We start from the raw sequence: 26327 nt of genomic DNA on the forward strand, positions 1-26327 counted from the left end.
TATTGTACCTGTGTACCACCAGTGCCAATCACTTTAGCTTCTCCTTACATAATACCTGTCAGGTATATCAAACTTGATTTTCTCTTAATCCATCATATTTGTAAAGGAGCTAATTTATCTTTTGCCACCTACATCTTAATGTGTAAGGTAGAACCCCCAAATCACAAGCACCTTCATACTCTTTCAGTATTCTTAATCTACGTTCATCCTCTTGTGCTCATTGGTCTTTATGTATTTTAGCTGATGATGTGATGCAGGGTCCCCAAATTACAGTTTTAGTTATTTTCCCATCTTAGTGGAGGAGGCTCTTGCTCTGTGGCATGTATAGTGTCAAAGGAATCAGTTTCCTGCTTGATCTTTCCTGTATGTTAATATTCCAAATAAAGAAGAGATGCTGGAAGTGAATGGGAAGAGTGAGACTTGGTGGTGGCCCAAGATTGTTTCTTCCTGTGCTTTGTGTCTCCCAGATAGGGAAACAGTCCTCAATTGGTAAATCAGCCTTAGAAAAGTGCGGGCTGGAAAAATCTAATCCAGCTAATCTGTCCAGAGTAGATGGAATTGACAGGCATTTCTCTTGTGCTGAGAGAATCCTGAGCAGTTAGGGCAGGAAGAATGATCCACTGGGTAGGGTAATAACTTGGGGCTGCATTCAAATCCCTGTTCTGCCACAGACTTCCTCAGTGACCTCAAGTGAGTCTGTCTGTGCCTTAGTTCCCCACCTGTAAAATGGGGACAATAACATTTCTCCATCTTGCAGGGGTGTTGTGAAGCTCTGAGACTACGGAAATAGCAGCTGATTAGGTATCTATGATAAACAGGAAAATTCACGTATTCAACCCAGTGCCTCAGGTCTTAATCTTTACATTGGAAATAATACTTTCCTACCTCATACAGATGTTGGAGAATAAAATCCATTATTGATGTGAGGCTCTTAAATACTACAGTAATGACTATCTAAGCATCTGGTAGATAGAACACAGTTAAATTATGGGAAAACTATATGTCTATATTAAAGGGAATGTGTATACTAACCAAAAGTCTTTTTTGTCGTATTTGCCAGTGTTGTGTTGAAACTGAGCCAGCATATACCTTACTATCAAATCTAGAGCCATACAGCACGCTGCAAGTCAGAAAGCCCTATGGATCTGTATTTACACAAATTCCAAGAGGCATAAAAGGCATGCCCGATTAAATCTCTATTTTGCTTTCCATGCTCACAAGGGCACCGGTGAGGTTGCTTGTAGAAAAGCAATTCTTTACGCCTCGGGTGTTTAAGCGATGTGAGAACCTTTTTCTGAAGTTACTGACCCCTTTGCATGGAGAGAAAAGGTTCTGATATCAAATGCAGGTGGAGTGGATGTACTGGATCTCACAGAAATTGCCATCTCAACTCTGTGTATGTACACTAGGCATTGTGAGACATATGAAATTATATCCAGAGTTTGGTGCTTGGTCCCTAATGTAAAATCCTTCTCACCCTACTCTCTTGTAGAAAAACTTGCAAAGGGCTAGATCCTGCCATTTATGCCACGGCCCCGCATAGTATGCAGTGTACAGTCATGCTGTCAGAGGAGCTCAACCAACAAAGATTGTGACACAGGCAATCGCAAGCTCTCTGCTCAGGCTTCTCCATGTGAACAGGGCTGGGAAGCGCCACACATTAAATTAAGGAAGATTGATCCTGGTGGTGCACGAGCCTGATTCTGCAGGCTGCTGCAAAGAAGGTGGGGTTATGTCCCAAGATGGGAATTAGTGGTGAGCAGTTCCTGCCTAAGCGCAAGGTGTGCTACTGCGGAGGTCTTTGTGCAACTGGAGAAGGGCAGAGGAAAATGCTTCATGGCAACTCTCTGTGCACTTATACAAGGACACTTACAATCTGGCCCACACACTTTAATTAAAACTTCAAATGATATTGGGGTATTTATAATAGAAATGGCACCATCTCTCTTGCAAAAAGAGAATGCTAGGAACCTATCCTAAAGGGACAGCAGCAGCAGGCCCAGTATTTCATCAGATCAAAAGGCACACTCAACCAAAGGCATCAAATGCAGACTTATATGTAGCCAATGTTAGTGTGACAGATATTGCAACCCCATGCAGTATCTTAGGGGATCATTGTATTAAATTTATAAATGGGTTATGTAGGATTGTTTCTACTTTATGACAGTAGTGATTACACCTGGGATTACACCTGCAAAGAAGCACCATCTCCTGGGGTGTTTACATATACTGGTTCAGGCTGGGTTTTCCAGAGACTCGACAAAAGGATTTTTGGCATAAAAAGGTGAGTTTGAACTGATACAGAGTTTTTCTTTCTGATCCAGCAAATGCACAGGCCTTCCGTCCAAAGGGACGGGGGGAGGCTAAGTGAGGGAGAGAGAAGTGCAGTTAACCCTGAATCTATAACAGTTGGCACTTAGCTACTATGGGGGTGAGCACTATAGAAAATTCCATTGGTAGACAGATGTTTTCACTCATTTGTTTTGTAGGACACCTGTTTTAAAATCAGACTCAGGGAAGTTTTAGCTAGCTGGAAGCTTCTAAAAACTAGACAAGGACAATATTCTCCATTGCAGAAGAGCACAGAAATCAAAGAGAACTAATATCCACCTCATTCATAATCAGTCCCGGCCAGAGTTTTCTGGCCCAGCATGCCTACTGAGTATTATATATCTGTGAGAAACACACATATACAAACATAAGCATGAGCATATGTAAGAAGCCACACCACCAAATAAGAAAACAGCTCTGGTCTATTTATTCCCATCCATCTGCTCAACCCAGGTTGGTTTCTAAACTGAATGCTCAATTTCAATTTAAGGAAGTATTCCTGTCATCTTAAAGTGGAGATCAGATATATAAACTGTTAGCTCCACCCCTTCTACTCTGAAGACCCACTCTAAATCCCACTGCAGTCAAAGGAGAGGCTCTCATTAACTGCAATAGAGGTTGGATCAAGCCCTAAAGCAAAACCCTTTGGTGACCAACAGCTTTCCAAGCATGACTAGGTACCATCTAGGGGAAGGAAAGTGGTTGGAGCAAGAGGCTACTGGATTAGAGCCCAGTTCACGGGAATTTTAGACAATTCCTTTAACCTTTCTTTATCTCAGCTTTCCATACATAAAATCATGATACGACTTTCCTCACAGGAGCGTTGTGAGGCTTAGTTAATTAATGCCTGTAAAGTGCTTTCAGATCATTAGATGAAAGAGGCCATATAAAAGTGCAACATATGATGATGATGATGCTGTTCGCCCTATTCCCCCAGGAACTGTTTCTCTCTATTTATAGTTCCTGTCTCTGGAGGTTCTGAGTCAAATCCTAAGGCAGGGAGGAAATCTTCTGCACTTCAGACAAAATAGAAGTTTCCTTGTAGCTGCTAAAATGCTAATATTCTTCCCAAAGTAATGGAGAGTGAAAATAATGACATATGGGTGTTCTCTGGCTTTAGGAAGAGGGCCAAGTGAGCAGAGCACTCTATCAATTGTAATAAGATCAGTTTTGAATTGAAGCTTTAAGTGGTGGCTGCCTGATACTGAATTCCCAAAGGCTCAGTGGCTTCAATTTCTTCCTGTTGTCCATCTTCTCAAATGTTATTGCACTTACTCCCATTATCCTGGTCCCCTTGTTTCTAATGGTGCCCCAATATATCTTGTAGGTAGCTCTTTATTAAATTTATTATTTTATTATTATTATTATTATTATTGTTTATTTATTTTTGGAGTTGTTCGGTTTGATCCTCTGCTTGGGAGATTCTTGTGACTTGACTCGGGAAACGGACATCATCCTGTACTTTCAGAGATGTCACCTGCTCTAGAAGTTTCCAGCACAAACTTTCAGTCTGGCTGGATTTCATTTTCATCTGAGGCAGGTCAAACCCTGTCTTTCCAATTAGGATTCATAGTCAGCCAGAAGTCCTCTACAGCAGTGCAGGTCTCAGTGATATCTCATTTTTCTTTCACCACATTCCCCCCCACTCCAATTACGTTATATATTTTTTTAAAAGTCTGTTATTTTATAAACAAATGAAAAACAAAACTTTAAAAGATGGCAGTATCAAACAGAATAGTAAAGATCATATGTTCCATTTCTATAGTGCCTTTCATCCAAATGGGCTCCAAAGTCCATAACAGATTTAATACTTGACTGTACAGGCTATGGGTCCAGTTGTCTGTTGGGGTAAATGAGTAAAACTCCACACAAGTCAGTGTAGTTGTGCCCATTTATACCTGCAGAAAATTTGTCCACACAGTTCATATATCACTTAAGCAGAGGGCCAAATTTCTGCTGCTGCTTCATGAACAGCATCACATTATTCCTAGCCAGTCCTCACACTTAAAGGACAGCTTGTAGCATAGCTCATGGACTGCGTTCACAAAGGAACCTGTAGATTGGGCCCTGAAGGTGAGGTAGATAGAGGAACTCCTGTCTTCCCCTGATTCATGAATCCACTGGGTCTTAGGCAAGAGACAGATTCCTAGAGTGAGGCAGGAACATTGGCACATAGGGAACTTTTACTGTGAAAACTTCACAAACAACTTAGTTTAAGTACCTACAGAGTTTGGCACCAGCTGAGCAGGGCTTAGGAGCGGTACCGCCTTTATCTGGGACTTTGGTGCCTAAAGTGGAAGCTAACAACTCTAGCCCCCCGGTTCTATGCCTGGTTGTGCCTGTTTGATGATCTTGGGCAAGTCACGTTAACCTCCTGTGCCTCAGTTTCCCCATCTAGAAAACGGTGAAACTCAGTTCCTTTGTTAAGTACTTTGAGATCTATGGGTGAAAACTACTATATCACAGCGAGGTGTTGTTATACAGGTCCTTGTAATCTGCAAAGTTTGTTCTACTTTCCAGAATTGTTTGTATTCCTTTTCCAGGACTATTGACACTATCTAGCTGGAAGGAGGTGGTTTTATAATCCTATAGCTAGTATATGGGTAATGTCCAGATGCTCTTAAATGTTCACATTATAGTTATTAATTTATGGGTCTAAGCACAGGAACTTTATGGCTGACTGAGCAAAGATTCAAATCTCAGCAAGTCAGCTGGATTTAATTGCATCTCAGGATGATGATACACAATGCTTGATTGGAAGTAATAATTATGTCATGCGGATTGGGCAGTCTACTGTGTGTGTGTGTGTGTGTGTGTGTGTGTATTATTCTAGGCTTCTAATCAGTCTTGTTCCTAAAACATGTCCATCTGGGAAAAATGTTGTATTTTCTGGTGTATTTGAACAATTTTGACTTATTAGAGAATCTTTTCTGTAGTGGCAGAAAGGATGGTATTTAAACTGCATAGTGTATCTATAAGTTGGTTCTAAAATAGTTTGTAGTTCAGCAATATTACCAACCATAATATAATGCAACTAGTAAAAATAACAAACAATTTTATTTAGAAGTACCAATGGAAAGATGTTTACGGTTAATACTTGAAAGCTGACATTTCAGCTCTAATCTTTCTAATAAAAAAAGAAGATACAAGGACTTATAGTTTAGGTAACAAAATGTTACCCATTGTTTGTGGGGTTTTCTTAATTATAAACTATCACCACTTTTTATTTATTTATTTGAAACACTGTAATAAATTCGGGAGATTTTTTCCAAGGACTTTGCCTAATCAAGAAAACCTGCTTACAGAAGTTTATCTGACCTATCAATAACTATATAAATGAAAAGAACCATTTCTGCCTCTCAAGTTAATGTGAGGGAAACTGGTAAAATACATGTAATTAGATGGCTCGGGGAGTAGCTAATGTGATACAAAACCTCTGTCTTTTTAAGTCACTGATGGTTCAAATTCATATCCCAGGTCAACAGTGATAAAAGTAATTACCATCCAATGACTGTATGTGAAAAAGTTGGTGGTCTTAGTCCATTCCCTAATGAACAGGTCTTCCTCTCTAATCATACTAACAATGATGCAATTGACACTAACTGGCATCCTTGTTAGAAGTCTCAGCACAGAGTTAAGGAGTAAGATCTGATCCTAGGAAGTGCGGAGCATCTACGTCTCCCACTGAGAAAAGGATGCACTCTCAGTATTGAGCTTTAAGTGAGCCCTGCAGTTCAGGGTTGAAGTGCACTGGTGGAATGGTGAGCAGAATCTTGCACTGCTGTTGTATCTGTTCTGCAGATAAACAGATGTGCAGGTTGCCTCTCCATCCCCTTTCATGACCATAAAATGCATCTATAATGTTTTCCAAAATATAATCATCCCTCTAGCTTTTTTTTTACTAAAGGACTTGAACATGTTAATTTGAAAATATAAAATGAAAAGAATTATAACTTTTCTTATATATACTCAAAAGATCTAGTGACTACTGATCGTACTTTATTTGAAAAAAAAAAATCACTCCCAGCTTGACACCTCAAATGGTAATACCAGGATTCAGCACCGATTGTATATATTTTATATTTGAGTTTAAAGCTCCTTAAAAACAGAGATTTGCAATGGAAAACTTGGCTAATGTTAAATATGGAATCACTTTAATATTCCCTTGTTTGAATTTAGAGAAAATCTTTACTAGCAGTCAGTCAAGCTCAGTGTACTGGCTGTAATTAGTAAATATAGCTGTGTAAGTGCTGGTTTTAAAGAAAGGGATATAAATTAGCCTCAGTTAATATGACTTACAATAGTTCTTTTTAAGTATGAATAATATGAACTTAAAATGATTAAATAATAATCTAAATAATGCTGGATTTAAGACCTTTGTTCACTACAAACAATAACTATTGTAAAAATATTAATGATGTCACAAAACTGCTTTTCTCATTAACCAAGTGGCTGGTAAGTCTGGCAATGAAGGTGTTACTGCAAATGTGCAGCATTTTCTAATCACCATTAATGTGACTGCTTCAGCAAAGGTACCTGACTGAAAAGCCATGGGATCTCACCTCATTATAAGAGAAACCACTATGGTTTAATAATCTTAATTGAGCTAACAGTATATATATCACCTGGTCAATTTTCCTTTAAAGATAGGGAAAAAAAATCTATGGTCTTTGTGAAAAGTGCATTAGTTAAACTCATAAAGCCTCAACATTCTGGTGAATGTCCTTGGTTATTTCTGATAATAGACTATATGATACCACTGGATTTAAGTACAACTCCCCAATCACTTCAGTGGGGGTTCTGCTTAAAATTCATGCTATGATATAGCCCAGTGCATGGAGAACAATATCTACCTGGCTATTTAAATTAATTTCAAGGCTAGAAAACTTTATTACTGACACTATTTTCAATGTGCCTTACAATGTAATGCCCTGATATTCAGAGGGCACCTGCAGCTCAGTGGGAGGTGTGCACTTTTGAAAATGAGGCTCTTAATACATTTTTGCTATATGTGCAATTATGATAATGTATCACACATCATTTGAACAGTATGACATAAAACAATAAGACCAGTTCCAAAACACTTCACTTCTAGTCTCTTTTAATAGTATTCATTCCAATGAAGTCCTCTGGTACTAGTGTGTATGCAACATGTAATGTAATAGTGTCCCCAGAGGGTTTTTTTTTTTCCAATATTAAAATCCACTTCTTATTCCAAATTATACTCTTGGTGATTGATCCTGCCCTCAGTGAAGTCAATAACAAAACTCCCATAATTTTTAATTGTGCAACACCAGGCCTTTCATGAGGAGCAGACATACTAAATAAGACAATAAATTCTAAAGGAGGATTGTTGTTGAAAATTTCACATCAATAGTAACGTTTGGAATTAGGAAGGGGTGAAATGTCAGTCTCATAAAATGAAGTTACCCATGTTAAGAATCACATGGGCTAGCCTTTCTTAACATGATCTTCCTGAAAGCATATTTCAGAAACATCTGTCAAATTGTACTTCTGGTGATTTCACTCCCAAAAGACGTTAACAATGTTTTGAAAAATCAGTGTCTATCTCTGATATGTAAAAAGAAGTAGTCTTTTGGGGGAATAGAAAGAGGGGTTCACAGGTTACATATGACAGTTGATAAATATTGAATATTTCCAGAAACTACAATTTAGAAATTCCCACCTTTTTGTATGCTAAATGAAAACTAAAATATTTCTGATAAATTGATAGTATTCTTGATCTTCTCCCAATTTTCCATTTAGATTTGCGAAAGCTACTGGTGAAGGAAAACAAGCTTGTGTCTGTTTTAGATGGACATTACTTCTTTCCATTGAATTTAAAAAATTAGATGTTTTCTAGATTGATCAAAGTCAAATAGGAAAACCTGATTTCAAACTAATCCAAATAAAATCAACTATTTTAGTCCCATAAGTCAACATGTATCTCCCGTATTTTGAGAGCAGTGGAAAGTCACTACCATTTAAATTAGAAACAAAAAACTTCTCAAACACAGGTTGGCATGAACAACTAGTGAACTAGTGTAATTAATTCTTCACAATAGAACTCAGACACTTAGTAATAGAAAGAATAAGGGAGGAATAGACAGTGATTATATTGCTCGAAGATTCTCAAGTTGTTGCGATTGTTTGTTAGTTGTACAAATGCTGCCTTTTGCCGTGAGATTTGTAAAATGTTCAGCTGCTGGTTTGCATGTTTGCTAGTTAACATGTTCATTCTCAATGCTTCAACATTTCATGAGTGAACACTCCAAATGCAGAAACTGTATTGATAAATTTATGTTGTAGGGTTTACCTCTTCTCAGTGCAGGTGGTTATAAGGCTACAGGAAATAACACCGAATATTCTCCCCCTAAACTTATATACAAGATTTAAAGAGAAAATGATTCAGGGCAAGATTTTTTCATCTCGTCTGTATATGAAACTGTGATATCTCTGAAACAGAGAGCAATGCAACAGAGTCTGACGACTGCTTCCTCCACTACAATTTAAACATTTCTATTTTCAAAGCAAGGTCTCTTCATATCATACCATACAGCTATGCTACCAGATCTAATTCTTTTTAATAATAGGAGTGTGCTACACTTCGAAGTTTGAGCATTGACAGCACTACCTAAACTCCAATATCTATACAGCCTGTGATGTTGAAGTTACTCTTTATACTGTCAATGTACATTTATCCACATATGCTTAGTGTGCCAGTTACACTCTTTTTAAAAAAACAGATATTTTGTTTGTTTAAAAAAACCCTTCACTTGTGCGACATTTAAAAGAAGAGTTAGACATGACAGTTTCTAGCAAATAATATATTATGGTTTCTTCTCTCAGACTTGTTAGCCAGCTAAACAGATGTGTCTCTAATTAACTGAAAGTGCACAAAAGGTTTGTTTTATTATAAGTCTGTCTCAAAGTGGCCTTTATTTGGTGGGGATCTGTGGCAGATATCAATACTATACAGAGAACATTTTTCACTCAGCACATGCATTATATTTTTATGCCAGTCATGAATTACTGTAGTGCACAAATACACTTTCCATATGCTTACTTCTTCTCTAAAGGAAATCATTAACATTTAAAACTAAAACAGCCTTAAGAAACGCCTCACCCACACTAAATGATATCATGTTACAGTTTTCCCCAGTCCCCCTTTCAGAAAAGTAACAATTTTATGGTGCAATCAACCAAAACGAAATGGTATGGAATAGTTTGTGAAAGAGTAATTCAGGGCAGGATGCAAGTAAACACTTAATGAAATGTACACAGAAAATGCACATGAATGCAGAAATAAGACACAGTATAGATTGCGGGTAACAAAACCCTTACCTGCTAAAATGCATGATGGTCTGTAAGTGCACAGAGAGCAGTAGCCAAGACAGCCCAGACTCCTGTACTCCAATATGCTGTGACAATTTACACCCAAAATTTCTTTACCTTGGCTTTTACACCATCCTATAGTTCATACCTCTGTTGCCTATGATTGGCTAGTATAGCTATGAGGTACACATAGGATTCATGCTGGGAGCAGCCTGCACTCTTTATTAACTCTTTCTGGTCAACCCCGGATGCACATAGATTTGGCAAGCTTACACGAATACATGCATCTCATCTTCTGGGGGGAGACAGCAGGCAACAAATCCCCTGGATAATTCTCAGACAGGCTTTTTCTTGGGGTGGGGGATGCGAGATGGTGCAGGGGCAGGTCACTTTGTGCTCCTCAATCTGATGCAAAGCAAAGTGACCTCTAAGGTGAGAGACTCCGAGAAAGAGAACTCCAGCCGCAAGAGACCACAAGAGTCTGCCACCGCCTGGCTGCAAAAGTAACTCACTCACTCCACTCTGGGAACCCCGCCCTCTGCCGGTGAAGGACAGACACTACCAGGGCTCAGCCCTTTCCTCCTCCCCCAACTGCCACCGCCCAAAAGAAAAGCGAAACTTTCAACAGTTGAGTCGAATTCAAACAGCAGATTAATGACCAGACCTACTTGCTTGTGAAGTGCGTTATAAAGGAGACAGGCAACTAACTCCCCCTAAAAACCCCTCTACCTTAGTTTCTATCACTCACAATGGAAAGATTCAAAATCATTTTAAGATCTGGAACAGGATCCATGAAGCTACTGGGGGGAGATAACGATGATGATGATTGATGATGGTGCTGGTGATCTTTGTCAGTGAAGGCAATTTAGGAAGGCTATTATACAAACTTAAAGGAAACCACGCTGGATATTGCAGGTCTTTCCCCCTAAGGGAGTTAATTTTATTTACGCACTACCACGACTTTAAAACAAAACAAGACGGCGCAGGGAGTGTCAGGCTGTTGAATGAGGATACAGATTTTCTGAGTCATCTATCCTGACGGTGTGGTGAGCAGCGGGTTTCCTCTGGTTAGAACTGTTGAACGCTGGAAATGAAGCATTAAGGCTAATGGGAATCTTCTCTATTAAGTATGCCTCATGGTTGCTGGCTGCAAATGCCCATTTAGACTACATTAATTGCATTGATTTATTTGGTGTTTGTATGCAAAAGATCTTTTTATTCCTCCAGTAAAGTACGAAAAGCCACACGGGCCAACCTATGTCAGTTCTTATTTCCGATGCATTCACACCATCCATCAACTGAACGTGATCTAACCAAGTCAGCTTCCCTAATGCTATACCTTAACCAGTGCCCAACCCCCTCCGAGGGCATAGAAGGTGCCATTCAACCTGGGAAATAGCAATATAAATCGCCTTTCCAGAGTGCAAACATTTAACAGCTTGTAGGTGATGCACAGATGAAATCCCCTCTCCTCAATGTGCACCTTACCGTTCGGGTTTTTGTAATTAAGAATAATAATTAATACAATTAACAACAGCAATTAGGCAGAACCTCTGACATGCACTTACCTAGACATTCGGCTACATCTGGGGTGGGGAAAAGGATCTGACTGCACTGAAAGTTTCTTTCCCCTGACCCGTTGGGTAGTGGAGGATCCTTCCCAGCAGCAGCAGAGAAAGCGCAATTCACTAGCCCCTATTGCGATTTGATTAATTACACAAACCCTGGCTGAATGGGTGAAGGAGAACGGTCAATAATGATGCTCCCGATAGGTTCCCCTGGAGGGAAGACTGAAGCGGAAAGTCACACACAGCTACAGCAAGGTGACTAGGCGTAGGGGTTCCATGCTCAGCTCCGAGGAAAGGAGTTGAAAGGGAAATGGACTTTCTCAACTGGATCCCAGGGCTGAAGGGCTTTTTAACTCCTCCCTCCCCAGATAATCCAGCACTTGAAGGAGAAGGAAGGGGGACTCTCGGGGACAGGAGCAGGTACTGAGAGAACACTGATCTTTTTCTCTCCTCGCCCATCCACCAGCCAATACAGTCAATCAAATCCTCATTCTCTCTCACTGGCCCATCTGCCTATTAAGACCACAAACTGAGTTCCTTCCGTGATCCATGTATGTAATGTGATAGACATGATCATATCACTTACCATACCCAGCTCAAGCCAAATCACCTCGACAGTATTGGAACTAAACCAATAACTCACTGTTGCAGGTATTTCCCTCCCCATCTTCTACTATTGAATGTGGATAGAGCTCTAATTAAAGAAATATGAACGTTAAAAGACGCTGCTCTAAATGGCTCCATGAAGACACCCGACATTTTTTATTTCTATACTAACTGCGGTTTTTTTCAAGGAAACCAAAAGTCCTCAGTTGATCAAAAGATGGGCTCCATGTAAATGTGCGTGCGTTTTATTAAGAACACAGCAGGCTCCTGAGCTGCTGTCTGCACTGTAGTAAAATACAGGTATGGGGGCGCAGGGGTGGAATCAGAAGGTGCGATCAGAAATGGATGTGCAGGAAGGAGGTGAGAGCAAAATTCGCTTTATGCCAGGATTCGAATTATGCCAGGATTGTTATAATTCCACAGGATTCCCTTCCTCTGTCATGAAGGGAAAGAGAGGTGTCCACAGGATGCTCAAACTACGCCTCCTTTCCATAAACCCAAATTCCAGACATCACCTTCAACTTCAAGACCTGCCGTGCAGCTCCAACGAGTATACTTGATCAGGTCTGACAATCTCTGACAATCTCTCCCTTCCCTTTCTCTTTGATTGAACTGACTGAAAATACAGCAAAATCCTCACCAACCTGAACAACCTTCTTCTGTGGGGATCAGCAAAAGGAATGAACTTTCTCAGACACAGCTCCCCTCAACCCCCCAACTATTCTCATGGGACCCATTCTCCTATATTGAATAGAAATAATGCGTCCTTTCAAAATACTTACGAGGGCCGGTGTATATGTGTGGGGTTGAGGAACGGGTTAAGGAAGCAAGGGATGTAGCTAGCAGGTACATTGTCTGATGCAAACATTAATAAAATATGATGAATAAGCAGCGGAATGTAGTGTAATCGTGGTGCAGGTTATAACTTACTGCCTCTGGCTGTGAGTAACATTAATGGATGTGGTCAAGTAGGGCTGATGGTTGGTAATTCTTCGACTTCGGAAAGTAAAGGGATAGAGCAGTAGCATGGCGAGACCTAAACATTATTCCAGATTAGTGTCAAATTTGTTAAAAACGGCATGCGCGGGAAATAAACTTACTCACCAGATGAAATTTCAGGAAGCGAGATGATTGTGAGCGAAACGTAGCCAGAATCCAAGCAGACAGTCCATGCTCTTCAGTTTCAAGCTAAAAAAGTGAGCTGCATGGTGATGGCCCTTTAGAAATAATCAGCAGTTCCTGGTGGCACAGCACCAAGGAAAAGAACCCACTTTTGTGTGTGTGTGTGTGTGTGTGTGTGTGTGAGGGGAGGGGGTGGGGAAGGATGGAAGTGATTGAAAGAGTGCACCCAAGCCCCCAAAGAAACAAACAGAAAAAAGAAACAAATATGTGAAGAGAAGGTGTGGGGAAGGGAGTGGGTTCTGTGATGATCCTCAGGCAAAAGAGCGAAATAATAATAATAAACCGTGAGACTTCCTAGAGGTTAAAAAAGGCGAGAGGCTCTGCCAACCCAGCTCGAGAGGAAGGAGCACAGAGAAATCTGCACAGAGAAGTACAGGGATGTGGTGGAGACAACGAGATACTGGTGAGCGTGGCTGTAGTCATCCTGATAGATATAGCAGCGGGGATGATTTAGGGAGCTGGGGAGGATCCAATGAGAATTCAAGAGGGGGCAACCTCGGAGATACTGCACTGGTCTGTACTTCTCTAGAGATACCCTGGGCTGTGGTTCATGATTATTAGGACTTGAATGGTAAGTCAGTGCCTTTCCCTTGGCTTTCCTCTGAACCCCCGCGAGCAAACACCCTGGTGTGTGTGTGTGTGTGTGTGTGTGTGTGTGTATGTACGCGCTCGGAGGGAACTAACCACACCAAACCATTGACTAAATCTACAGTGATTTGCTCGAGGAACAAGCGTAGCGTAGAAGATGCTACAGGGAAGAAGGAGCAGAAAGCAGCTGCGCCGGGAGCGCGGCGCTTTTGGAGACAGGGAAAGTGACTAGCAGCCCAGCAGCGGCTCCAGCTCCCCCAGTCAGAGTGTGAATCCCCCGCGCAAGGCGATGGGCTTGATTCCGCCGGGTCCCCGGGCCGGGGGGGCTGCGGTGGCACTTTGCGGGACTGGGAGTGGACGGGGGCGGGGGCTATGCTCTGTGTTTGGTTTTCGCGTTCGGCAAAGGCGGTGGGAAATGGCCCTGCTGCGGCTGTCCCCGGCGTGACTGTGCCGTTCCTGTATCCTCTTGCCGCGCAGGCTGCAGTTGAACAAGCGATAGCTACAGTATGGATCGGGTAAGATTAACCCCCCCCCCCTCCATTCCCTACGGCTACTTTTTAACCAAGCCTTTTATCTGAGACCCTCTTGTTCTAAGTCAGGCTTCTTCCCTAAGGGTCCCCCTCCTCCTCCTCCTCCTCCTCAAGGAGCAGCCTCCCTTCCCAGCTGAGCGTCTGCTGATCCCAGGTGCCTGGTTTTGTGCTTCGAGGTTTATCCACCCACAGGGACATTAGACAATGAGCTCCCAGGTAGCCGTTTGCCCTCTCTCCTATCTTTCCCCTCTCGCTCTCTATCTTGTTCTCTCTCCTTGGGCGGAGAGGGAGGGGGCAATGCAGGAGATTGATTTCCTGGAGAGACTTGAGGTGGGTGATCGAGGGAATAAACATTGCCCCTGGTGCAAAGCGTCCCTGGTAAGTAAGTAATCTTATTTGCTGCTGTGGCTAAAGACGCGCACCGCTTCTCGCCGCTATTCATTCGCTTGCTCTCTGCATGTAAATCACGACCTGGGTTAGTGGAAAATTTCCTTTTCTCTTTTCTATAACAGTGGCTCTTGAGTGTGTAGTGAATTTCAAGGTGTGTGTGTAGGGCGGGGGCAAGCAATCACAGGGCTCCCCCTTCTCCATATCCTCACTGTCCCTCTCAGTATATAGACATATATTGAAGTTGACAATTTGACATTAATTAAATGAAAGCTAATTCCTGATTGCCTGCCTTAATATGTCGACATGAATAGCCTGCAGACCCAGCAAGAAACTGTGCAATCTTTGAATTTTTACAAGCGTAACATAGCTTGGCCATGTTCTACCATGCTTCCAGTGATCAGTGAGCCCCATCAATACGCAACATGACTGTATATGTTAACCCGCATACACATTGCACTTTGTTGTATTGTAGGGATTACACTGTATACAAGGCACTATGCTGTATTGTATGTACTAGACGATGTCGGCTTTTCAGTAAGATTTTTTTTTTCTGATGATTTCATTGACCACTCAGTTTGGCTTTCTCACAGTCATTTACATGTACTCGACTGTGATGTGTGTGTGTAAACTGGTCAACACCTTTGTTTTACATTCCGTTTCCATTAGTCTTTTTATAAGAGCATCAGTGATTCCCGAGTGTCAGAGTAGTACAGGATTCGCCCCTCCTTCCTTTCCCCTTGCTTTCCCTCCCCCCCCCCCCCCCCCAATGCTAGTGAGAGGAAAGGTCACTTTGTTCATGTAAAGATCAGTGTTCTCCTTAACAAAGATTGTTGTGCATAAAACCCGCAGTGACTATCAAATAGACTTGTGGATTCAAGATATTCAATAAGGACATTGTCCATTTTCTGAAAAGGACAAAATCCCCAGGAAAACACAAGAGAAAGTCAGTGAGATGAAGTTGTATGGATAGGATAAATCAACAGTGCCAGGTTGTGCACGTGCAGCACTATCTTTGTGTGTGGGTTTATTATTAAGAACATTGGCAAGCTCTGAAGGATACTTTTTAGATAAAGACATGTTGATATGCTAATGCCTTTCTGTTTTTCTCTTTAGGTTTTATGCCAGTCCTAATGATGTCCTAGCCAGAACTGTTCTGAAGTCATCTTGTTGATAAAGGATAAGGGGGGGGGAGGCTGATTTTGCAGAAGATTACTGTTCAAGAGGGTTTTGTTTAGGGCCTGATCCAAAACCCAATATAATTAATGGAAATACTTCCACTGATTTCACGGGGCTTCAGATCGGGCCCTTTAATCTTTTTTTTCATAATTATAGTGATTTTAATTTCATAGCAAGGCATCTCAAGATGCAATGGAAACAGTGTGATTTGATTTACATTTGATGTCTAGTATTCACAGCACACACATCCACATTTTTAATATTCAGAGCAGTTCAACTCTAATTGCTGAGCAAGTAACACCTCACCTAATCTTTCTTAAATTAATATGTTTACTCTGTTATTATTATACTTCATATATGTGTTCTACAGCTTCAGGAAAATAAATGCAAAACAATTTTGGGGTGAAATTCACCCCCGTGCGGAGGATCAGCTCAAGACCTAGTGGCTGCTTCAGTTCCACTTGAGCCCACAAAATAGCACTTCAGTGGTGCATAGGACTTGTGCAGGCATTGGTCAGGGGTGCATTCACCATTAATGTTTACAATGGCCCTAATGTAAGGTCACCAGATATTATCCATTATGGGCCAGAATACTGAAATTTCAAGCAGTTGAATTTTACTTAAATACCGAAAAAACTGGTGCAATAAAAGTGTTATTAACATTAATCATGTGTGTGAAAGTTGCACATACACACAGCAACAACGTATCACACAGCAATTTGTTTTTGTTTTTCTTTTTCTTCATTATCAATGTCTTTTTTGAACTCATCTTTCTTCCAAAACTACATACAAGTTTATTTTGGAGTTTTTGAGGCTGCATGTAATTTATCAGGCAAATACAGCACTGACACTTAGATTGCAATTGGTTTCTTACAAAAAAAACCTTCTATTGACAACATTTTATGTGAGCAATACTGCCACCTTCTTAAAATGCCTACATACCAGCTATAATAAATTCTCTGCATCCTATTCTGCTATAACTTTTCATCTAAATATTTCATATACTACATATGTAGTCCGAGGAAACTGTACTTGACTTTTGAAACACTTGGGAGGAGAAATGTAATAACCTACTAAAGTGCCTTGCCCTTAACTGAAATTATGACAAAGTAATTAAAGTTAAAGCAAAAAGCCTTAATCTCTTGACTCCTTATGTTGTCAGTGTTTTTGCATTAGTGAGATTTTTTTAAAAAACCTGTGATTTAAATGTCAAAAAAGATTGCATATTCAGCAAGAAAACCCACCAGTGAATATTTAATTGCCATCTATTTATACTGTATATATTTTTCTTTTTAAATGGCTTGTCACATTTCTCAGATTTTGAATCTTTCTTGTTCAGTCTCTAGTTCTTTTAACACCCACAGTTATTAAACTAAATCTGTAAATGAATAGAATGTTTGCGCAATACAAAACAAACAGAATATAAGCTAGAATTTTATTTGATAGAAACATTTTGACCTTGATATCTTGGTTTTAATAGAGACATGGTTCCATCTATTACACTGAAGTCCAGTGACTTTCTCCCCTGCCTTTTCTGGAGAGCTCTATTTTAGTATTTTTCAACATTTCATTCATGGGGAACGAGCTGCTTCTGTATATTTTCTTCCTAACTTCCACAAATAAAAAAAAAAGTTATTTATCTATGTTTAATACAAAGTCATACACTCACACGCATACCTGAAACCTGCATGAGTTATCCCCGAACTCACACCATGGGATGCTGTATATTGTCCTACTCTTCTGAGATCGGCTGCCCTCCACAAAGAGAAAATTAATCTAGTAACACATCTGGCCAGAAACTGTGTGTGTGTTAATCAGCATGGGGATTGGATGCGGTTTCACCACCAGAAATACTGTTTATCTACTATTAATTCTCCTTTGCATCTATATATAGTGGTAACTAGTGTGAGATAGATGGATCTTCTTCTTCGTATGGCTGATGTAGTTGTAGAGCAACAGCTATAATTTTACAGTCAGATGGGTAAGGCAGGATAGAGGGCTTAAGTTAGGTAAAGTAAAATGGCAACAAATTGCTAACCCCAATTGTTCAAAAATTATGGGTAAGGGATCCAAAAATGAGATTGACTTAAAAAGCAGGAGATTAAAAAAAAAACAAATATAAATATCTTGTGACTCCTTTGTCTGCTAGTTTGTGACTTGGTCACATTTCCAAGTTTTTTTCTGCAACTAGGAAGGCTAGAGACTTTTAAAAATAAAAACGGAGATTCCCTGGCATTTACTTATCTCCAGCAGCTGACCCTTTAAGAACAGCATCAAATATTGTGAGATTTCCAATAAAATCCCAAGAGATGGCCAAAACTGTGTTTATCTGAAGAGAAAAGGGGTGGAAGAGGAGATTCTGGCTTTTAGGCCACTTGCACCATCTTGGGGTGGGATGCTATGGGTTACGCTTCTGACTGACTCAAACAGAATTTCTCCTGGGACTCTAGAACAGCACACAGGTCAACAGCAGTTTAGCTATCCACTGATTTAGTGCAACATGTGCTTCCACTGATTGGTGTGGTGTAGTTGGAGTTATTGGTCCTGCCCTCTTCCCACCCCTCCCTTTCAGGGAGCTAGCATGGGCAGTGTGACTAGCCTGAAGTGCCTCCACTTCCTAATAGGATTGCACAATATTCCTGCACAGGATTGTTTGTGAATATGTTTGGGGTTGTGGTCCTGCACCTTCCATTCCCCCCTTACCTCCACTGCCTCACTGGTGATCTCTCTCAGGGCTGGGTAAAATCTAGCCCACTATAATTGTGTTACCGTCATTCCCAGAGGATCTAGATAACTAAGGCCTTGTTGTGCTAGGTGCTGTACAAACACAAAGAAATCAGCAGTCCCTGTCCTGAAGAGGTTACAATCTGGAATGTATTTGGATAAATGGAGGTTGACATAAATAGGGGACTTTTCAATGCATATCAGTGATTCATGTCAAAAAACAAGACACAATTTCAGATAGAGAGATTCAGTCGAATGAAGCTCTGTTGTGCTTGGTGCTTGGCACAAGAGTCAGCTTTAGACACATGTATAAGTTATAGCAAACGTCATTCTGTACAACTGAAGGTGGAAGTAGCACTTATAAGAACCTGGTACAGCTGTGTCCTTTCAATTCATGGGTATTTGCAACAATAAAATATATTTTGCCAGTGTGTTTAAATGAAGTTTACTGAGGCCCAAGGAGGGACCAAGGGCTGGAAGGCTTCAGTAAAACTCTCCATTCACCTGCTGTAGTGTCAAGAAACTGCCTAAAGACAACGTTAGACTTTGGAAGGTGGTTTTGTGTTTCAGGCCCCAGAGAGAAGAGGGTGTGTGGGGAAAGCAATTTGCAGTTGGAAAAACACAATATTTTACTGACAGTAGTTCAAAGAGATAATTATTTCCTAACATCTGGTGCATTATCTCAATAGATGTGGTTACCCCTCATAAAAATGAGCCTAACAGTCATATTATAAAAAATCTGTGGCAGAATTTAAAACAATCTTTGTTGTTATTTGTCATTACTCCATAAGAATCAAAATACATGGGCCACTAATGTTACACCATTAATATAATACCATTCTTTGAGCAATCTGTTCAATATATTCCATTCTCTAGTTCACACTTAAAATAAGCAATACTGTAAGCATTGATCATTTGTCAGGGCCATGGGGCTAATGAGCTAGAAAGACTGTTAAGAGTTTAGATGTGTGAACTAAGTTTGCTTAATTTTGAACCCACTTGAACATAATGGATCAAAAATTAGGCAGTGAATATATGTTTTTTAGAGTTCTTGTCTTGCAACAGTTTGTGTTATTGATGCTGATTACAGCATATGTGCTTCTGCCAGCAGCAGCCCTAGAGGCTAACCATTCCCAAGCCTCCCAAACTTGGGGATACTGAGGTTTTGAAGATCCCAGGTATCCTATTCAATCTCAGAGAGAAGGAGGAAGAAAAAAAGGTGAATCTTACCTCACCCCGAACAGAGGTATTTAGACACAACAATTATAAGTGCCTTAGTAGGACTTTCTGATGCTGACTTTCATTTATCAAAGCATACCAACATGCTTAAGTGCTTTGCTGAACAGGGATGGATTTAAGCATATGATCAAATTTAAGCATGTACGTAAGTTCTTTGTTGAATCATGACCCAGCAGCAGAAAACTCCCATTTAAGGTTGTATATGTGTTTCCATTCTAAACCCCTGTTTTCAGTTATTTTTTGAAACTTTCTCCTTTCACACTGCAATTTTCTAGTTAGGCCCCGATTCACCTAAATTCTTACATACGTGTCTACATTTGAAATAGACACAGAATCAGTACTTTGCTGGATCAGGGATCTTCCCGGAAATGATATTTTTGTAAAGATTGAGCCAAAACATTAAGCTATTTTTGAGTATAAGGAGAGTGAAAAATATATTTCCCCTGATACTTTACAGGAAGTCATGAAAAGTGACACTATGTAGAAACTCACACACATGGAACAACTTTAATGAACCTAGCCAGTTACATGACTAGGTAAAAGGACAACGTGACATGAACCTCTCACTCAACAATGTTTGGTCACAAAAGCTACTGGAATGTTTGGAAGGCAATAGTAGGAAACTTTCTGAGGCCATCTCAGCCAATCATTGGATTTTGTCTGCTAATTCAGTGATAAAATTATAATTTAATGTTGCTTCTTGTTTATGATGCAAAAATCAGATATCTGAATATACTTTAATGCTGAAAGTATATTTTGAGGCCAATGGGAGTTTATTAACCCAGAATATGGTCAATACACAATTAGCTAATTAGAATGAAGATATTTGCATATTCATTGTACAATTATTGAGAAATAACCATAAAGTAATTATACAAATCCCTCTTCTGTGAAGCTGTCAGCTGATCAGAGCTTGTCACTAATATAGTACTGTTCAAAACAGGACAACATCAACATACATTAAGGAGGATCCATGTGGCCAGTTAGTGTTCTCAACAGCGTGCACTAGAATTTACACCCTTCTGGTGTGGACTAATGCACTATGTAGACAAGTTCTCAGAATAGAGGGGATTTGCCTATTCTAAAGGTATTAAGAAATAACGTGGAGTGATTTTGCAAATCAGACACCCATAACCAGTTGTAGTGCAGAAAGTTTGTCTTTTCCATCAACAGAAGTTGGACTAATAAAATATATTACCTCACTTACTTTGTCTCACTATATAGTACTGTAAGAATAATAATTTTGTAGTCCAGGGGTCTATTACTAGATATGGTAAGAGTCCATTGTCACACAAACAGTAGTAAGTCAAGCTTATATTTGGTGCAGTAAATCATTTTCTAAATAAGTTTTATTTTTTGCTTGTTTCCATCAGATATGAAGCTGGTCCTTTCTTTCGCTTCTATTCTGTTTGTGGGACAAAATGCCACAAACAAACAATAAAAACATGGTTCTCACACTGTGTCCTAAAAATACTCATCTTGATATTGGTTGTGCTGTGAGGTCTACAAGTAATCAGCCAACACAGTAATGATTAGGATGAGCCACAACCAGGGATGGCTGATAATATTTATTTATTTTTCAAATCTTAAATGAAATCAAACCATCAATTTATGCACACCGCTGATTTATGTAACTACAAGACCTCCTTATCCTATTCTAATCCTTCATTTCTACTTCCCTCATACAATCTGTTACACTTATTAGCTGTGCTTTGATCCAAGTGAGGTTGCAAGCTTTGGAATAGGAACTGTGCCTTCCAGTGTGTTTTCATGTAGCCTAGCACAATGGGGCCCTGATTCTGGCTGGGGCCTTTAGTGTTATCACAATAGCAACCCAGAAGCAGATTGGGTACTGCTGACATATTCATCTCTTTGGAATGCTCTCCCTAACAACCTGAATAAGCCGCTTAGTGCTAACCCTCTCTAAATCAGGATTATTTTTATTTATTTGTATTTACAGAAATTCTAAAACTCATCACAAATAAATCTATAAATGCAGAAATATAACCCACCACCAATGAGCCAGGTAACTTTTAATAACTCTAATCTTCCTTCACCTCCAACAATTCCCAATACTTACAGTCCTGTTCCCGTCTCATTTTCAAATACCTAGGGGACAAGATGAGTTTAGCACCATACCCTGATGGTCATCAGGTGTGCACTATTTCAGACTAGAATAGGGAGCAAATGCCAAAGCTGTGGGGCCATGTGACAGGGCATACAAACCCTGCACCAGTAAAGAAGGAGTTAAGCAGCCATTCCTGGCCCAGGCAGCCTTACCCCACCTGCAAACCATGCATGGCTTGGAGGAGAAGCTTAAAAGGGGAACCGGCCAGCTCACTAAGGCAGCAAATAGTGGAGATGAACTGACCTATGTTCTGTGCTCCTGCTGTCTGACAGCTGGTTATAGTGATGTTGCCAAACTAGGGTTGCCAACTATCTAATCACACAAACCCAAACACCCTTGCCCCACTCCCTCCCACATCCCTTCCCCAAAGCCCTGCCCCCGCCCTGCCCTTTCTCCAAGGCCTCGCCCTGCTCACTCCAACCCACCCTCTCCATTGCTTGCTCTCCCCTCACTTACTTTCACTGGGCTGGGGCAGAGGGTTGGGGTGTGGGAAGGGGCATGTGCTCTGGACTGGGGCCGAGGGGTTCGGAGTGTGGGAGGGAGCTCTGGGCTGAGCCTGGGGCAGAAGGTTAAGGTGCAGGAGAAGGTGTAGGGTGCAAGCTCTGACAAGGAGTTTGGGTGCTGGAGGGGGCTCAGGGCTGGGGCAGGGGGTTGGTGTGTGCAAGGGTGTGCTGGGTGCTGTCTCTGGGAGGAGGTTCTGGGTTGGGGCAGGGGGTTGGGTTGAAGGATGGCGTGCGGGCTCTGGGAGGGAGTTTGAGTGCAGGAGGGGGCTCAGGGCTGGGGCAGGGGTTTAGGGTACAAGAGGGGGTTTGAGGTGCTGGCTATGGGAAGGGGCTCAGGGCTGGGGAAGGGGTTTGGGTTGTAGGGTCTGACGACGCTTACCTCAGGTGGCTCCCGTTCAGTGGCACAGTAGGGCTAAGGCAGGCTCCCTGCTTCCCCTGGCCCCTCACCACTCCTAGAAGTGGCCGGCACATCTCTGCCCTAGGGGGCAGGGATGGGGGAGCAGTGGGCTCCGTGTGCTGCCCCTGCCTGCAGGCACTGCCCCCGCAGCTCCCATCAGCCACAGTTCCTGGCCAATGAGAGCTGCATGGTCAGCACTTGGGGCAGGAACACTGCACAGAGACCACCTGGCCTCTCCCCAGACGCCGCAGGGACGTGCTGGCCACTTCTGGGAGCAGTGCGGGGCCAGAGCAGATAGGGAGCCTGCCTTAGCCCCACTGTACCACCAGACTTTTAGCAGCCTAAAATCTTCTGGTTTGGCTTCAGTAGCCTCTGGGAGATAGAGCCCATTTCTGAGAGACTCCCAGCAAAACCAGGAGGGTTGACAACCCTATGCCAAACCAAAGCGAAGAGACTTGTGATTTTCAGAAGATTTGATCCTTGATTCCAATTATTTAAGGTTTTGTTTTTATCTGTTGGGAAAAGAGGGGACTGGTAAGAAGTGATCCAGTATAATGCTCTGGGGTGCAGGATTCAGCTGCTTAACACCAGGCCCTGTATTGGAACTGTATGAGGAGAATGGGCCTGGGTTCCCCTACCAACTCCTAGAATCACTGAAGCCAGAAACTGTATCATGATATGGGAGTGTTGCTTCCTGGGGGTACGCAGGGTTGTGAGGCACCTGCCCTTATCGTGAGGAAGCCTTGTCCATGCCTGCAAGGGGTCAGCTCCGCAGTCCTCCTAGCCATGGGTAACACAAGCACTTCCCTCCAGCCCTGCACAGGCCCTGTTCTCTCTCTACAGGTTAATGATAGGCATACTGCAACCCCCAAGCTCTCTGAGTGTCCTGCCCCTGTTCCACTGGATGCTTGCAGAATTCATAGATCAGCTGCTCCCAAAGAAGCAGTACACCCCAGCTTGCTAGTTGCACCTTAGATCACAGTTTCACTTAACATACAACACATACGTATGTTTATAGTGAAAATGAGTATAAGTTTAATTAACAAAGAGTGGAGATTCAAGAAGCAGCAAGCAAAAGTATTGGAAAAAAATGGTTATATGTAAAACAAAATCCTAACTTGCACTCTAGAGCCTAGACTTAAGTAACAAGATACTTTCCTGCCTGATGAAGTTATCTTACCCGAAGTCTTTGCAGTGTTTTCCATCCAGGTTGGTTGTGACCCTCCTTTCATAAGATGGAACACACTGGCCATTTGTCTCCTTGGTGAAGGATACTGTTGTCTCCTGGCATTCTCTGCGTACACCAGACTAATCCTTTGATCTTAGTCAGAATCAGAACACGCTCCTGCTATTTTTTGTTTTTCCTACAGATCTTCTCTCATGTGAATTCACAATCTCTTCATTAGCACCAGACTTACACTGCAAGACACATAGTGACCAGCCAGGGAGATAATCATCTACTAACTTTTGTCTGGTGAACCTGTTTATCACATTCTAGGGACCTGTTTTAACCCACATCACTTAAAAACATAGTTTCCAGTAGATGTGTATAATTCAAATACTATCCATATACACATTTTGCAATGATTAATATAACTAGTGGGCTATTGGCTCTTAGTAGAGACTTCATGTCACCTGCTAGTGAATTATTATGCATATATCTGCCTGAAGAGATCCCTGTAAAACTTGGTGCATCCTCTGTACTCTCTGCCAGTTGGCATCAAGCTGTTCCTGGATCACAATGAGTAATATAGGCAAGAGAAGGTCCTGAGGAGACAGAATGGTCAAGATTGTGAGATCCTGATTCTGGGGTGGCAAACCTTGGAGCTCCTTGTTTTATCTAGAGCACGACCCCATTGCTGAACTCTTTATGTATCTTGGAAGGGGTTGACATCAATGTGTGACCTGGTCAGAGGACTGAGTAACAGAAGCAGCGGACCACCACAGGACCAGAGTGTCTGTCAAGAGAGTAAAGGAGTACTTGTGGCACCTTAGAGACTAACCAATTTATTTGAGCATAAGCTTTTCTGAGCTACAGCTCACTTCATCGGATGCATTCAGTGGAAAATACAGTGAGGAGATTTATATACACACAGAACATGAAAAAATGGGTATTATCATACACAATGTAAGGAGAGTGATCATTTAAGATGAGCTATTACCAGCAGGAGAGTGGGGCGGGGGGGGGGAACCTCTTGTAGTGATAATCAAGGTGGGCCATTTCCAGCAGTTAAGAAGAACATCTGAGGAACGGGGGGCGGGGAGGGGAAATAAACAAGGGGAAATAGTTTTACTTTGTGTAATGACTTATCCACTCCCAGTCTCTATTCAAGCCTGAGTTAACTGTATCCAGTTTGCAAATTAATTCCAATTCAGCAGTCTCTCATTGGAGTCTGTTTTTGAAGTCTTTTTGTTGTAATATAGCGACTTTTAGGTCAGAGATCGAGTGACCAGAGAGATTGAAGTGTTCTCTGACTTGTTTATGGGTACAGATGCTGCTTTTCCACAATTTCAACATTCCACACAAAGATGGACTACAAGCCGTCAGGAACACTATCCCCGATAATGTCACGGCAAACTTGGTGGCTGAACTTTGTGACTTTGTCCTCACCCACAACTATTTCACATTTGGGGAGAATGTACACCTTCAAATCAGCGGCACTGCTATGGGTACCCGCATGGCCCCACAGTATGCCAACATTTTTATGGCTGACTTAGAACAACGCTTCCTCAGCTCTCGTCCCCTAATGCCCCTACTCTACTTGCGCTATATTGATGACATCTTCATCATCTGGACCCATGGAAAAGAAGCCCTTGAGGAATTTCACCATGATTTCAACAATTTCCATCCCACCATCAACCTCAGCCTGGACCAGTCCACACAACAGATCCACTTCCTGGACACTACGGTGCTAATAAGCGATGGTCACATAAACACCACCCTATACCGGAAACCTACTGACCGCTATTCCTACCTACATGCCTCCAGCTTTCACCCAGACCACACCACATGATCCATTGTCTACAGCCAAGCTCTATGATACAACCGCATTTGCTCCAACCCCTCAGACAGAGACAAACACCTACAAGATCTCTATCAAGCATTCTTACAACTACAATACCCACCTGCTGAAGTGAAGAAACAGATTGACAGAGCCAGAAGAGTACCCAGAAGTCACCTATTACAGGACAGGCCCAATAAAGAAAATAACAGAACGCCACTAGCCTTCACCTTCAGCCCCCAACTAAAACCTCTCCAATGCATCATCAAGGGTCTACAATCTATCCTGAAGGATGACCCATCACTCTCACAAATCTTGGGAGACAGGCCAGTTCTTGCCTACAGACAGGCCCGCAACCTGAAGCAAATACTTACCAGCAACCACACACCACACAACAGAACCACTAACCCAGGAACCCATCCTTGCAACAAAGCCCGTTGCCAACTGTGTCCACATATCTATTCAGGGGACACTATCATAGGGCCTAACCACATCAGCCACGCTGTGAGAGGCTCTTTCACCTGCACATCTACCAATGTGATATATGTCATCATGTGCCAGCAATGCCCCTCTGCCATGTACATTGGGCAAACTGGGCAGTCTCTACTTACAAGAATAAATGGACACA

General features: G+C 41.7%; 1 protein-coding gene across 3 annotated transcripts in view; it reads right to left on the minus strand.

Moving 5' to 3' along the window:
- Nucleotides 1–17982, minus strand: part of BRINP3 (BMP/retinoic acid inducible neural specific 3) — a 293883-nt gene extending 275901 nt beyond the window's left edge. The window contains exon 1 of one of the 3 annotated variants that reach the window (XM_037907555.2): nucleotides 12945–17982. The gene's annotated coding sequence lies outside the window, so the exon portion shown is untranslated. Of the gene's footprint in view, nucleotides 1–9675; nucleotides 10160–11234; nucleotides 11552–12944 lie in introns of those variants that run through there. The other 2 variants (XM_007062979.3, XM_037907556.2) reach the window with 2 other exon arrangements.
- Between the last annotated feature and the right edge of the window lie 8345 nt (nucleotides 17983–26327).

The sequence above is a fragment of the Chelonia mydas genome, chromosome 8 (assembly GCF_015237465.2).
Source record: "Chelonia mydas isolate rCheMyd1 chromosome 8, rCheMyd1.pri.v2, whole genome shotgun sequence".
In the NCBI taxonomy this organism is placed as follows: Eukaryota; Metazoa; Chordata; order Testudines; family Cheloniidae; genus Chelonia; species Chelonia mydas.